Source organism: Oncorhynchus clarkii, chromosome 9 (assembly GCF_045791955.1).
Source record: "Oncorhynchus clarkii lewisi isolate Uvic-CL-2024 chromosome 9, UVic_Ocla_1.0, whole genome shotgun sequence".
NCBI classification, from domain to species: domain Eukaryota; kingdom Metazoa; phylum Chordata; class Actinopteri; order Salmoniformes; family Salmonidae; genus Oncorhynchus; species Oncorhynchus clarkii.
In genome coordinates, this window is record NC_092155.1 from 79,563,797 (window position 1) to 79,579,036 (window position 15,240).

The 15,240-nt window shown below is 43.0% G+C and overlaps 1 protein-coding gene across 1 annotated transcript in view; it reads right to left on the bottom strand.

Annotated features, from left to right (window-relative positions):
- LOC139417634 (CaM kinase-like vesicle-associated, like) overlaps positions 1–13,097 on the bottom strand; it is a 120,687-nt gene extending 107,590 nt beyond the window's left edge. The window contains exon 1 of the mRNA XM_071166841.1: positions 12,916–13,097. The gene's annotated coding sequence lies outside the window, so the exon portion shown is untranslated. The remainder of the gene's footprint in view (positions 1–12,915) is intronic.
- Between the last annotated feature and the right edge of the window lie 2,143 nt (positions 13,098–15,240).

The following is a 15,240-nucleotide window of genomic DNA, read 5'->3' on the forward strand; positions in this document are numbered from 1 at the left end:
GCCTCCCCCTTTGTCCTCCAAACATAACGATGGTCAATATGGCCAAACAGTTCTGTTTTTGTTTCATCAGACCAGAGGACATTTCTCCAAAAAGTACAATCTTTGTCCCCATGTGCAATTGCAAACCGTAGTCTGGATTTTTAATGGCGGTTTTGGAGCAGTGGTTTCCTCCTTGCTGAGCGGCCTTTCAGGTTATGTCAATATAGGACTCATTTTACTGTGGATATAGATACTTTTGTACCTGTTTCCTCCAGCATCTTCACAAGGTCCTTTGCTGTTGTTCTGGGATTGATTTGCACTTTTCGCACCAAAGTACGTTCGTCTCTCAGATAAAGCGCCTCGTTCCTGAGCGGTTTTACGGCTGCATGGTCCCATGGTGTTTATACTTGTGTACTATTGTTTGTACAGATGAACGTGGTACCTTCAGGCGTTTGGAAATTGCTCCCAAGGATGTATCAGACTTGTGGAGGTCTACAATTTTTTTTCTGAGGTCTTAGCTGATTTCTTTAGATTTTCCCATGATGTCAAGCAAAGAGGCACTGATTTTGAACGTAGGCCTTGAAAGGTACACCTCCAATTGACTCAAATGATGTCAATTAGCCTATCAGAAACTTCTAAAGCCAATTTTCCAAGCTGTTTAAAGGCACAGTCAACTTAGTGTATGTAAACTTCTGACCCACTGGAATTGTGATACAGTGAAATAATAATCAAACAATTGCTAGAAAAATGGCTTGTGTCATGCACATCCGACTTGCCAAAATTGTAGTTTGTTAACATGTAAACTTCTGACTTCGACTGTATTAGTGGGCATTAACATCATTGTTATTATGACACTAACATTCCGCGTTGCTATGGCGAATGGATCAACAATTGCAAGCTTCATCTCAGTCTCCATTGAACTATAAAATATTGTAAGAAGTTGTCTTCACATCTGAACGACCGGAAGATGTTGAATGATATGACTCAGAGCCAGACAGCCGGGATATCACAGATAGAACACAGATAGAACACAGATAGAACACAGACAGAACACAGATAGAACACAGATAGAACACAGACAGAACACAGAACACAGATAGAACACAGACAGAACACAAATAGAACACAGACAAAACACAGAACACAGATAGAACACAGACAGAACACAGAACACAGAAAGAACACAGATAGAACACAGGTGTTAGAGATATCATTCAATGTTGGAATGGCTACTCCACCAAGTCATCCTCCAGTGAGTAAAGCTTTTAAATGTGTTGTATGCTCTACCAATATGTATTTGATGTTTGCTTCATCAATTACACTTAATCACTGGTTGAGTAATTTAGTAGCTAGTGTGTTCGAAAAAATTACAGATTTACCTGATTTGTTGGACATTTGACAATTATACACTTAACTAAACAGTAAGACATTTCTGTTCTATTACATGTATGTATGAACTGAGAGGAGCCATAAAAACCCACAGCTGGCATTCCATAGATCAGATGTGGTGGGTAGAGTGATAGAGAGAGCCTGGAGGAACAGAACCAAGGCATCAGTATTGCTAATTATCCTGGCATCTGGGAAACGGCACCACAGGCAGATGACCAGAGGATGAACCCAAAGTGGCTTATGGTGTCCCCCAATCTATATGGGAGGGATTGAACCAGCCATGACTGAGCATTCTTGGTATCAGCTATACCAGAAACAGCATGGTCTGCTCGGCCCAACAGTCTCATTATTGCAATAATTAATCGATATTGAATAAAGAGGATTGTTTGAAGAAATGACAAAGTTGACAAAATTGACAAAATTAGAATATTCCAACACACTACCTAGCTTAACTGCAGATAAGATAATAAGATAATCTTTATGACTGGCGTCTAACAGGCGTTAAGGGATGTGGAATCGCAACCAAGTGAAAAGCAATGTGCTATCCATGTGTACGTTATAGCCAAGGTTATGCATTCTGTCAGCTGTTTCATTCAGCACGTCACTCATTACAGTCTGATACAAAGGAACAAAGGTTCCCTAGCAAACAGCCTCCACCTGCTCTCTATCTGTATCTCTTTGTTTCGCTCATAACCTAGCTAAGTTGCTAACGTCATCAAGCTAACGAAGTAGATAGTAAATGAACAGTTCCAGCACTGGAGAAGTTGTCTCAGGACAAACTGATCACTCAGTTTGTCCTGAGTTGTATTAATTTAACTAGGCAAGTCAGTTAAGAACAAATTCTTATTTTCAATGATGGCCTAGGAACAGTGGGTTAACTGCCTTGTTCAGGGGCAGAACGACAGCTTTGTACCTTGTCGGCTCGGGGATTTGATCTTGCAACCTTTCGGTTACTAGTCCAATGCTCTAACCACTTGGCTATGCTGCCGCCCCAAAGAGTTCCAATGCAGCAGGATCTGTATCTACCTTTGTTTCAGGACAAACTGGATCACCCAGAGTTCCAATGCAACAATTGTTTTTTTGCCGAGGATTATAGTATTGAGGTGGCGTCCTTGATCACGCAGGTCCCCAGCCTATGTAAGAAACTGGGGAATATGCAGAGTGGAATGTTTACTTTTTCTATGCGGGTGGCTGGACGGCGTTCACGCATGTTGGATGCATCTCAGTCTTGTCGACTGGCCGGTTTTGCACGGAGGCGAGCCATCTCCTGCCTCTCCTCCCCCCATCTGATAGCATGGTCAAATGAGCATAGCAAGAGTAGCATGACAATCAACAATGGTCGCATGTCACGAGCCGTCGAGGCAGCCTGCACTCCCAACAAGAGGCTCGGAGCGGATGAATAGTTTCTCAACCCTGGAGCCTTGTCTCTCTACGGCCTCAGTGCCTACTCCTTCGAAGTCGCAACCTTATGTCCCCGTTCTGGATCGAGCGGGTGATTTTGGGAAGCTCCATGGTAAGAAATGTGACTGTCCCTGGTGCAAAAACAATGTCATATTCCAGAGCTTGAGTAAATTACATCATTTAGCTGCTCCAGGACATAGAACAGATTTCTATCATCGTAGTCCATGTGGGTTTTAATGGCATTATGAAGGGCAGCTCTGAACAGTTGAAATTGGATTTTTAAATGAGATAGTGGTAATGTAACAGTGTTGTAACAGTGTAGATTCCGTCCCTCCTCGCCCCTACCTGGGCTCGAACCAGGGACCCTCTGCACACAACAGTCATCCTCGAAGCACCGTTACCCATCGCTCCACAAAAGCTACGGCCCTTGCAGAGCAAAATAAATAACTACTTCAAGGGCTCAGAACAAGAGCTTCTCACCAGAATGGGCTTTAGGTGAGGCAGATGCACCTATCATGTTAAATACTGTTGAAGTAATATGGCTACAGGTTCATCCGCCTCACCTAAAGCCCATTCTGGTGGGAAGCTGCTATAGACCAGTAAGTGCTAACAGTCAGTATCTGGATAATGTTAAATACTGTTGAAGTAATATGGCTACAGGTTCATCCGCCTCACCTAAAGCCCATTCTGGTGGGAAGCTGCCATAGACCACCAAGTGCTAACAGTCAGTATCTGGATAACATGTGTTATGATTCCACCATTGACAGATTAGTGGAATCTGTGTGGGTAGCTGGACAGGTAGGATGACTGACAGTGAAGGTGAACAGGTGGTCAGGTGACAGAGGAATGGATGAGACTGAGGCAGGAATTCCTTTAACCATAAAGTGGAATATTTACTATGTATCCAATCAAATTCCTCATCCCAAAGATCACATGACAATCATTCACGATTAACATAATTAGGGGAGTCAACAATCCAGTTCGTTAAGAAGTCAATAGTAATCATCCGCGAGTCATTTAGGCTCGTAACTATTTATCATAAATCATGAAAGAATACAAACAGTGAATGGTTATTCAATCTATAATCCACATTAGCTTGATATCAAAGTCGATCAGTTAGCAAACAATGACGTTTCTCATTTCACCCTTTCAATTGTCTTCATGTGTACACATAATTAATTTCATTACATACATTACATGTTGACTGGCTTTCATCAGGCTGCCCACTCCAGAAAAAGCTTCTAACTGTAACTAGTGCCTGCGACCTGGTTCAGGTTATCAGTCAACCTACCAGGGTAGTTACAAACAGCACGGGAATGAAGTCATCAACATGTATTGATCACATCTTCACTAATGCTGCAGAAATGTGCTTGAAAGCAGTATCCAGATCGGATGCAGGGATCACAATAAAGTAGCCATGTCTAGGAAAACCAAACTTCCTAAGGCTGGACCTAATATAGTGTATAAGAGGTCATAGAATAGGTTTTGTAATGATTCCTATGTTGATGATATAAAGAATAGTTGTTGTTCTGTGATGTGAGGAGAAAATATACGTTGCACTTGACACATTTATGAAATTGCTTATTTCAGTTTCTAATAAGCACATTTAAGAAAATTATTGTAAAAACTGTTTGTTAATCCCCGTGGATTGATGAGGAATTGAAAAATGGTTGAGAGGGAAAACGAATGGCTAAGAAGAAGAAACTTTGAAACATAAATGACAAAGAATGTAAAAATAGTAAAAACCCTTGGAGCAACTTAAATAGCAATAACATTTTTGGGGGAAAAAGGCATCATTCATTGAATCAAAGGGCTCATTCATTATGAAACTGACTGATATCACCACCTACTTTCCTGATTTTTTCATTGGATAGATAATAGATAGATAATCAAACTTAGGCATGACATGCCAGCAACAAACACTGACACTACACATCCAAGTATATCTGACCAAATTATGAAAGACAAGCATTGTAATTTTGAATTCCGTAAAGCGAGTATGGAAGAGGCACATTTTTTTCCCCGTTGTCTATCAACAATGACAAGCCAACGGGGTTTGTAAACTTGGATGGAAAATTACTGAGGATAATAGAGGACAATATTGCCACTCCTATTTGCCATATCTTCAATTTAAGTCTACTAGAAAGTGTGTGCCCTCAGGCCTGGAGGGAAGCAAAAGTCCTTCTGCTACCCAAGAATAGTAAAGCCCCCTTTACTGGCTCAAATAGCCGACCAATCAGCCTGTTACCAACCCTAAGTAAACTTCTGGAAAAAATTGTGTTTGACCAGATTCAATGCTATTTTACAGTAAACAAATTGACAACAGACTTTTCACGCTTATAGGAAAGGACATTCAACAAGCACAGCACTTACACAAATGACTGATGATTGGCTGAGAGAAATGTATAAAAAGATTGCGGGGGCTGCTTTGTTAGACTTCAGTGCGGCTTTTGACATTATTGATCATAGTCTGCTGCTGGAAAAACTGATGTGTTATAACTTTACACCTGCTATATTGTGGATAAAGAGGGCTCCCAGGTGGAGCAGCGGTCTAAGGCACTGCATCTCAGTGCTAGAGGCATCAGGCACCCTGGTTCAGATGCAGGCTGTATCACAACCGGCCATGATTGGGAGTCCCATCGAGTGGTGTACAATTGGCCCAGCGTCGTCTGGGTTTGGCAGGTGTAGGCTGTCATTGTAAATAAGAATTTGTTCTTAATTAACTGACTTGCGTACTTAAATGTATTTTTTTTTAAAGAGGGGGTTCTTTAATGGAAGCCTCTCCAACATAATCCAGGTAAAATCAGGAATTCCCCAGGGTAGCTGTTTAGGCCCCTTACTTTTTTCAATCTTTACTAACGACATAAAATATGTCTTTACTAACGACATGCCACTGGCTTTGAGTAAAGCCCGTGTGTCTTTGTATGTGGATGACTCAACACGATTGGAGGTTGACATGTTGACATGTTGAATGTGCCGAGCTGTCTGTTTAAACTACTAGCACACAGCTCAGACACCCATCCATACCCCACAAGACATGCCACCAGAGGTCTGTTTAAACTACTAGCTCACAGCGCAGACACCCATACATACCCCACAAGACATGCCACCAGAGGTCTCTTCACAGTCCCCAAGTCCAGAACAGACTATGGGAGGCGCACAGTACCACATAGAGCCATGACTACATGGAACTCTATTCCACATCAAGTAACTCATGCAAGCAGTAGAATTAGATTTAAAAAACAGATAAAAATACACATTGGAACAGTGAAGCAACACAAACATCGGCCCAGACAGATGCATAGACACACTATAAACACACCTACACATGGATTTTGTGTTGTAGATATGTGGTAGTGGAGTATGGGCCTGAGGACACACTCTTAGCGTGTTGTAAATTCTGTAATGAATATATTGTAATGTTTTTAAAATTGTATAACTGCCTTAATTTTGTCCTCGTGCTCCTAGAACTCTAATACTTCTTTAGATACCATCAATCACCACATTATTTTGGAGAGATTGGAAACCCAAATCGGTCTACACGGACAAGTTTAGATCTTATTTGTCTCTGTGGATGGTTTGTCCTCTGACAAATCAACTGTAAATTCTGGTGTTCCTCAAGGTTCATTTTTTTGGACCTCTATTGTTGTCACTTTATATTTTACCTCTTGGTGATGTTATTCGGAAACATAGTTAACTTTCACTGCTATGTGGACGACATAGAGCTGTACACTTCGATGAAACATGGTGAAGCCACAAAATTGCCCTCCCTGAAAGCCTGCATTTCAGACATAAGGAAGTGGATGGCGGCAACGGTTTTTATTTTAAACAAAACAGAGATGCTAGTTCTAGTTCTAGGTTCCAAGAAACAAAGAGATATTCTGTTGGATCTGACAATTAATCTTGATGGTTGTACAGTCATCTCAAATAAAACTGTGAAGGACCTCGGCGTTACTCTGGACCCTGATCTCTCTATTGACGAACATATCTAGACCGTTTCAAGGACAGCTTTTTTTCCATCTGCGTAACATTGCAAAAATCAGAAACTTTCTACTTTCTATCCAAAAATGATGCAGAAAAATGAATCCATACTTTTGTCACTTCTAGGTTAGACTACTGCAATGCTCTACTTTCTGGCTACCCGGATAAAGCACTAAATAAACTTCAGTTAGTGCTAAATACGGCTGCTAGAATCCTGACTAGAACCAAAACATTTGATCATGTTACTCCAGTGCTAGCCTCCCTACACTGGCTTCCTGTCAAGGCAAGGGCTGATTTCAAGGTTTTACTGCTAACCTACAAAGCATTACATGGGCTTTCTCCTACCTATCTTTCCGATTTGGTCCTGCCGTACATACCTACACGTACGCTACGGTCACAAGACGCAGGTTTCCTTACTGTCCCTAGAATTTCTAAGCAAACAGCTTGAGGCAGGACTTTCTCCTTTGGAGCTCCATTTCTATGGAATGGTCTGCCTACCCATGTGAGACGCAGACTCGGTCTCGACCTTTAAGTCTTTATTGAAGACTCCTCTCTCCAGCTCTCTCCACTGGGATTCTCTGCCTCTAACCCTATTACAGGGGCTGAGTCACTGGCTTACTGGTGCTCTTCCATGCCGTCCCTAGGAGGGGTGCGTCACTTGAGTGGGTTGAGTCACTGACATAATCTTCCTGTCTGGGTTGGCACCCCCCTTGGATTCGTGCCGTGGGAGAGATATTCGTGGGCTATACTCGGCCTTGTCTCAGGATGGTAAGTTGGTGGTTGGAGATATCCCTCTTGTGGTGTGGGGGCTGTGCTTTGGAAAAGTGGGTGGGGTTATATCCTGCCTGGTTGGCCCTGTCCGCGGGTATCGTCGGACGTGGCCACAGTGTCTCCTGACCTCTCCTGTCTCAGTCTCCAGTATCTATGCTGCAATAGTCTATGTGGTGGGGAGCTAGGGTCCTTCTGTTCTATCTGGAGTATTTCTCTTATCCGATGTCCTTTGTGAATTTAAGTATGCTCCCTCTAATTCTCTTTCTTTCGCTCCCTCTTTCTCTCTTTCCATCTTTCTCTCTTTCTCTCAGAGGACCTGAGCCCTAGAACCATGCCTCAGTACAACCTTGCCGGATGACTCCTTGCTGGATCCAGTCCACCGGGTGTTGCTGCTGCTCCAGTTTCAACTGTTCTGCCTGCGACTATGGAACCCTGACCTGTTCACTAGACTTGCTACCTTCTCCCGGACCTGCTGCTTTCAACTCTCTCTCTCTAACTCTGAATGATCGGCTATGAAAACTGACATTTACTCCTGATGTGCTGACCTGTTGCACCCTCTACAACCACTGTGATTATTATTATTTGACCATGCTGGTCATTTGTGAACATTTGAACATCTTGGCCATGTTCTGTTATAATCTCCACCCGGCACAGCCAGAAGAGGACTGGCCACCCCTCAGAGCCTGGTTCCTCTCTAGGTTTCTTCCTAGGTTCCTGCCTATCTAGGGAGTTTTTCCTAGCCACCGTGCTTCTACACCTGCATTGCTTGCTGTTTGGGGGTTTTAGGCTGGGTTTCTGTACAGCACTTTGAGATATCAGCTGATGTAAGAAGGGCTATATAAATACATTTGATTGATTGATATAACACCCCAATATACACTATGACATACAAATATACACAATAACACACAAATATACACTATAACAAACAAATATAGTGTAGCACCCTGTATTATCGGCATATTAAACATTGTTTAAGAAATATATTACCTTCAACAGTGTTATCTTGTGATCAAGCCATCTATGTTTGGTGATTATTGGTGTCGTAAAAATGTTAGCTAACGGGTCAGCAATTAGCATGTTTGACATTTCAGTGGAAATTCTACTACTATCAGCTTTTTGATAAACGACTTGGCAAAAAAACACGTCCCGTATTATCGGCCACCTTACTATTTTGTTCAATTGTAAGATATATCCGTTTAATTTTGTTAAAAAAAGAGACACCAAACCTCGTATCCAATGTGTTTACAAGGTAGTTGACTAACGTCAGTTCGCTATCCTTTCGGTAAAAAAAAAAAAGGACGTTAGCTATATTTCAGAGGTAAAACGTTGGATATTAAATTACGTGTGGTGTGTCACGCAGTCAAATTTGACAATATACAGCGTGTCCCACAAAATGTGTACATACATAACTTTTTTGAAAACTCTCCAAACCTAATTTAACTTACATAAATTGCTATTATAATCCGTTTTCAGCTAGCTGAAAAGGTTTCTTTAGTCGCAAAACTTACCGTTATTTTCCAGTCCATTTAAATGTTGAGTTCAAGGTGATTTAATCCTCTAACCGCTAGAGAGTGTCCGATGTTGGGGGAAAATTAGCTAGATACACTGTAACAGACAAAGATACATTGTAACACACAAAGATACATTGTAACACACAAAGATATACTATTAACAAACAAATATACACTATAACAAACATATATACATTATAACACACAAATACACTCTGTAACACACAAATATACACTATCAAACAAGAACCTCTTAAAACTGTATTAGTCTCCTGTAGGGCCACATGCTGCCTCCCAAAGGGATGCTATCAGGGCAATAGGGTGCCATTTGGGATGCAGACAGTACTGTGTTATCAGCTCTCGGTGGTGCAGACAGTACTGTGTTACCAGCTCTCGTGGTGCAGACAGTACTGTGTTATCAGCTCTCGGTGGTGCAGACAGTACTGTGTTATCAGCTCTCGGTGGTGCAGACAGTACTGTGTTATCAGCTCTCGGTGGTGCAGACAGTACTGTGTTACCAGCTTTCGGGGGATGCAGACAGTACTGTGCTATCAACTCTTGGGGGTGCAGACAGTACTGTGCTATCAGCTCTCGGTGGTGCAGACAGTACTGTGTTATCAGCTCTCGGTGGTGCAGACAGTACTGTGATACCAGCTCTCGGGGGATGCAGACAGTACTGTGCTATCAACTCTTGCGGGTGCAGACAGTACTGTGCTATCAGCTCTCGGTGGTGCAGACAATACTGTGTTATCAGCTCTCGGTGGTGCAGACAGTACTGTGTTACCAGCTCTCGGTGGTGCAGACAGTACTGTGTTATCAGCTCTCGGTGGTGCAGACAGTACTGTGTTACCAGCTCTCGGTGGTGCAGACAGTACTGTGTTACCAGCTCTCGGTGGTGCAAACAGTACTGTGCTATCAGCCTAGCATAGTCTACAGCCTACAGACTACAGTCTAAAACCTACAGCCCAGAATAGCCTACAGCCTATAGCCTAGAATAGCCTACAAACTACAGCCAACAGCCTAGAATATCCTACATCCTAGCATGGTCCACAAACTACAGCCTAGCATGGTCCATAAACTACATCCTAGCATGGTCCACAAACTACATCCTAGCATGGTCCACAAACTACATCCTAGCATGGTCCACAAACTACATCCTAGCATGGTCCACAAACTGTAGCCTAGCATGGTCCACAAACTACAGCCTAGCATGGTCCACAAACTACATCCTAGCATGGTCCACAAACTACAGCCTAGCATGGTCCACAAACTACATCCTAGCATGGTCCACAAACTACAGCCTAGCATGGTACACAAACTACAGCCTAGCATGGTCCACAAACTACATCATAGCATGGTCCACAAACTACATCCTAGCATGGTCCACAAACTACAGCCTAGCATGGTCCACAAACTACATCCTAGCATGGTCCACAAACTACATCATAGCATGGTCCACAAACTACATCCTAGCATGGTCCACAAACTACAGCCTAGCATGGTCCACAAACTACAGATACAGTATGACAGACGAAATGAGAGAAAAAAAATCCAGAAAATCACATTGTAGGATTTTTAATGAATTTATTTGCAAATGATGGTGGAAAATAAGTATTTGGTCAATAACAAAAGTTTATCTCAATAATTTGTTATATACCCTTTGTTGGCAATGACAGAGGTCAAACGTTTTCTGTAAGTCTTCACAAGGTTTTCACACACTGTTGCTGGTATTTTGGCCCATTCCTCCATGCAGATCTCCTCTAGAGCAGTGATGTTTTGGGGCTGTTGCTGGGCAACACAGACTTTCAACTCCCTCCAAAGATTTTCTATGGGGTTGAGATCTGGAGACTGGCTAGGCCACTCCAGGACCTTGAAATGCTTCTTACAAAGCCACTCCTTCGTTGCCCGGGCGGTGTGTTTGGGATCATTGTCATGCTGAAAGACCCAGCCACTTTTCATCTTCAATGCCCTTGCAGATGGAAGGAGGTTTTCACTCAAAATCTCACGATACATGAACCCATTCATTCTTTCCTTTACACAGATCAGTCGTCATGGTCCCTTTGCAGGAAAACAGCCCCAAAGCATGATGTTCCACCCCCATGCATCACAGTAGGTATGGTGTTCTTTGGATGCAACTCAGCATTCTTTGTCCTCCAAACACGACGAGTTGAGTTTTTACCAAAAAGTTATATTTTGGTTTCATCTGACCATATGACATTCTCCCAATCTTCTTCTGGATCATCCAAATGCTCTCTAGCAAACTTCAGACGGGCCTGGACATGTACTGGCTTAAGCAGGGGGACACGTCTGGCACTGCAGGATTTGAGTCCCTGGCGGCGTAGTGTGTTACTGATGGTAGGCCTTGTTACTTTGGTCCCAGCTCTCTGCAGGTCATTCACTAGGTCCCTCCGGGTGGTTCTGGGATTTTTGCTCACCATTCCTGTGATCATTTTGACCCCACGGGGTGAGATCTTGCGTGGAGCCCCAGATCGAGGGAGATTATCAGTGGTCTTGTATGTCTTCCATTTTCTAATAATTGCTCCCACAGTTGATTTCTTCAAACCAAGCTGCTTACCTATTGCAGATTCAGTCTTCCCAGTCTGGTGCAGGTCTACAATTTTGTTTCTGGTGTCCTTTGACAGCTCTTTGGTCTTGGCCATAGTGGAGTTTGGAGTGTGACTGTTTGAGGTTGTGGACAGGTGTCTTTTATACTGATAACAAGTTCAAACAGGGGCCATTAATAGAGGTAACGAGTGGAGGACAGAGGAGCCTCTTAAAGAAGAAGTTACAGGTCTGTGAGAGCCAGAAATCTTGCTTGTTTGTAGGTGACCAAATACTTATTTTCCACCATAATTTGCAAATAAATTCATTAAAAATCCTACAATGTGATTTTCTGGATTTTTTTTCTCATTTTACAGGCCTCTCTCAATTACAGGCCTCTCTCATATTTTTAAGTGGGAGAACTTGCACAATTGGTGGCTGACTAAATACTTCTTTGCCCCACTGTATAGACATCATATTGTCTCTCTCTAGACATTTTGTGTGTGTGTGTGCGTGCGTGCGTGCGTGCGTGTGTGTGTGTGTGCGTGCGTGTGTGTGTGTAAGGGCTGCTGAGAGGAAAACTGAGCTATGCTGTAAGCTGAGCACTACTAATACCCCATACAGCTGAATATTAGCCCCATACAGCTGAATAATACCCCATACAGCTGAATAATACCCCCATACAGCTGAGTAATACCCCCATACAGCTGAATAATACCCCATACAGCTGAATAATACCCCATACAGCTGAATAATACCCCTATACAGCTGAATAATACCCCATACAGCTGAATAATACCCCCATACAGCTGAATAATACCCCCATACAGCTGAATAATACCCCATACAGCTGAATAATACCCCACACAGCTGAATAATACCCCATACAGCTGAATAATACCCCCATACAGCTGAATAATACCCCACACAGCTGAATAATACCCCATACAGCTGAATAATACCACATACAGCTGAGTGCACAAAACATTAAGAACACCTTCCTAATATTGAGTTGCACCCCCACTTTGCCCTCAAAACAGCCTCAATTCGACTCAACAAGGTGTCAAAAGCGTTCCACAGGGATGCTGGCCACATGTTTACTCCAATTCTTCCCACAGTCGTGTCAAGTTGACTGGATGTCCTTTGGGTGGTGGACCATTCTTGATACACACAGGGAAACTGTTGAGCGTGAAAAACCTCAGCTGCGTTGCAGTTCGTGACACAAACTGTTGCGGTTTAAAGAGGAGGTAGAATTATCTTTTTGCTCTCTCTGCCAGAACGCATCACAGAGAAGCGATAGACCATGATTAAAAAAAGGGAGAGATAAACTGGACTTTACCTGCTGTGTCCACGGTGAAGGGAGAGACGGGAGGAGCTTCACTCAGCGCAAGCTGTCTAAAATCCAAACTTTACCCGCAACACAAACCTCAGACGTAGCCTGTTCGGTGTTTCGGTTCAGTTATTTAAAAATATATATATATTTTCGGTATCATCTGATCTCACCACTTGGTAAAGAACCAACAGTGCAGCGCGAGCCCAGACACGACTGATGCTGTCTGTTTCTCTGATTGGTGTGTTTCAGCGTGCACTCTAACAGCCCCCTTTTCTCTCACTCTCTCTCCCTCTGTCTGCCTCCCTCTCTCTCCCTCTTTCTGTCTCTCTCTCTCTCTCTCTCTATCTCTCTCGCTCTCTCTCTCTCTCCCTCTGTCTCTCTCTCTCTCTCCCTCTGTCTGTCCCTCTCTCTCTGTCTCTCTCTGTCTCTCTCTCTCTCCCTCTGTCTGTCTCTCTGTCTCTCTCTGTCTCTCTCTCTGTCTCCCTCTGTCTGTCTCCCTCTCTCTGTCTCTCTCTCTCTGTCTCTCTCTCTCTGTCTCTGTCTGTCTGTCTCTCTCTCTCTCTCTCTCTCCCTCTGTCTGTCCCTCTCTCTCTGTCTCTCTCTGTCTCTCCCTCTGTCTCTGTCTGTCTGTCTCTCTCTCTCTCTCTCCCTCTGTCTGTCCCTCTCTCTCTGTCTCTCTCTCTCTGTCTCTCTCTGTCTCTCTCTCTCTGTCTCTCTCTCTCTGTCTCTCTCTGTCTCTCTCTCTCTCTCTGAGTAAATCTGGCATCCTACTGCTCACGGCCCTCCATTCACTTTTATTATTCTGTGGTTCTCCTAGTCGGTAGGGATGTGGTTCGGTATGGTATGGTATGAATAGTTAACGATAAAACATGCCGTTTAAGCCTGATGCTACCCTGCACCTTTCAAAGCGCCTGATCCATTTCGGCCAGTTTTTGGGGACTAATGCGAAATCCGTCAGCACTAGCCACTGGCCTGTCCGTGTTTGCGCCAGAGCCCGTTGAACTTGGAGTCGCAAACCCTGAAATCCCGCCAGCTTCTTCCTCTTGCAACATGTTGCTTAGCAGTAGCTTAGTCCTTGCTCGTTAGCTAGCAAAATAATGATATGCGCTGTTTTATCTCCAACACTGCGCCCTCCCTGCTTTGAAACAGCCTGAATGTATGATTCACTTGGTACCTCCTTCACGTTTATGTGAATTTTAAAACCACATCTGACACCATGTAGCATGATCTAAAATAAAGATGCGCGACCACAGGCTCCAGCCTGTTTATTAACATAACCCTTGCATGTCCTACATAGGTACAGATGCCCCCAAGGGACATCCTCCTACAGAAATAGTGCGCCGAGGAAAAAATACATAGTGAATTACCAATAACAATGAGGACTGAAAATAGCATGTCTGTTGGGAGGGCGTAGAGGTACCGACCTACGTGCAGCGGTACAAGGTAGCTATAGAAAGTCAACACCCCCTTGAACTTTTTCCCCCCACTTTTTGTTGCCTTAAAAATGACATCTAAAATGCCGTTACATTCAGATCTACACTACCTTTAAAAAGTTTGGGGTCACTTAGAAATGTCCTTGTTTCTGAAAGAAAATCACATTTTTTTTTTGTTGTCCATTGAAATCACATCAAATTGATCAGTGTAATTGATCATTGATCAAATTGATCATGTTGTAAATGACTATTGTAGCTGGAAACGGCAGATTTTTAATGGAATATCTACATAGGCGTACAGAAGCCCATTATCAGCAACCATCACTCCTGTGTTTCAATGGCACGTTGTGTTAGCTAATCCTAGTTTATCATTTTAAAAGGCTAATTGATCATTAGAAAACCCTTTTGCAATTATGTTAGCACAGCTGAAAACTGTTGTCTTGATTAAAAAAGCAATAAAACTGGCCTTCTTTAGACGAGGTGAGTATCTGGACCATCAGCATTTGTGGGTTCGATTACAGGCTCAAAATGACCAGAAACAACGCGCTTTCTTGTGATACTCGTCAGTCTATCCTTGTTCTGAGAAATGAAGGCTATTCCATGTGAGAAATTGCCAAGAAACTCAAGATCTTGCACAACGCTGTGTACTACTCCCTTCACAAAACAGAGCAGAGTTCCTCTGTCCAGTCTCAACGTCAACAGTGAAGAGGCGACTCTGGGCCATACATGGACACTTTTGTTTTTATCCCCTGAACTTCTAACCCTGATGTTGTTGTTGGATCTAATTCTAATAGCATTTCAATGGCCATAATAAATAGATATGGAGACAACGGACAGCCTTGTTTTACTCCTCATAAAGGCTCTATACTTTCTGAGAAGTTACCATTATTTACTATGT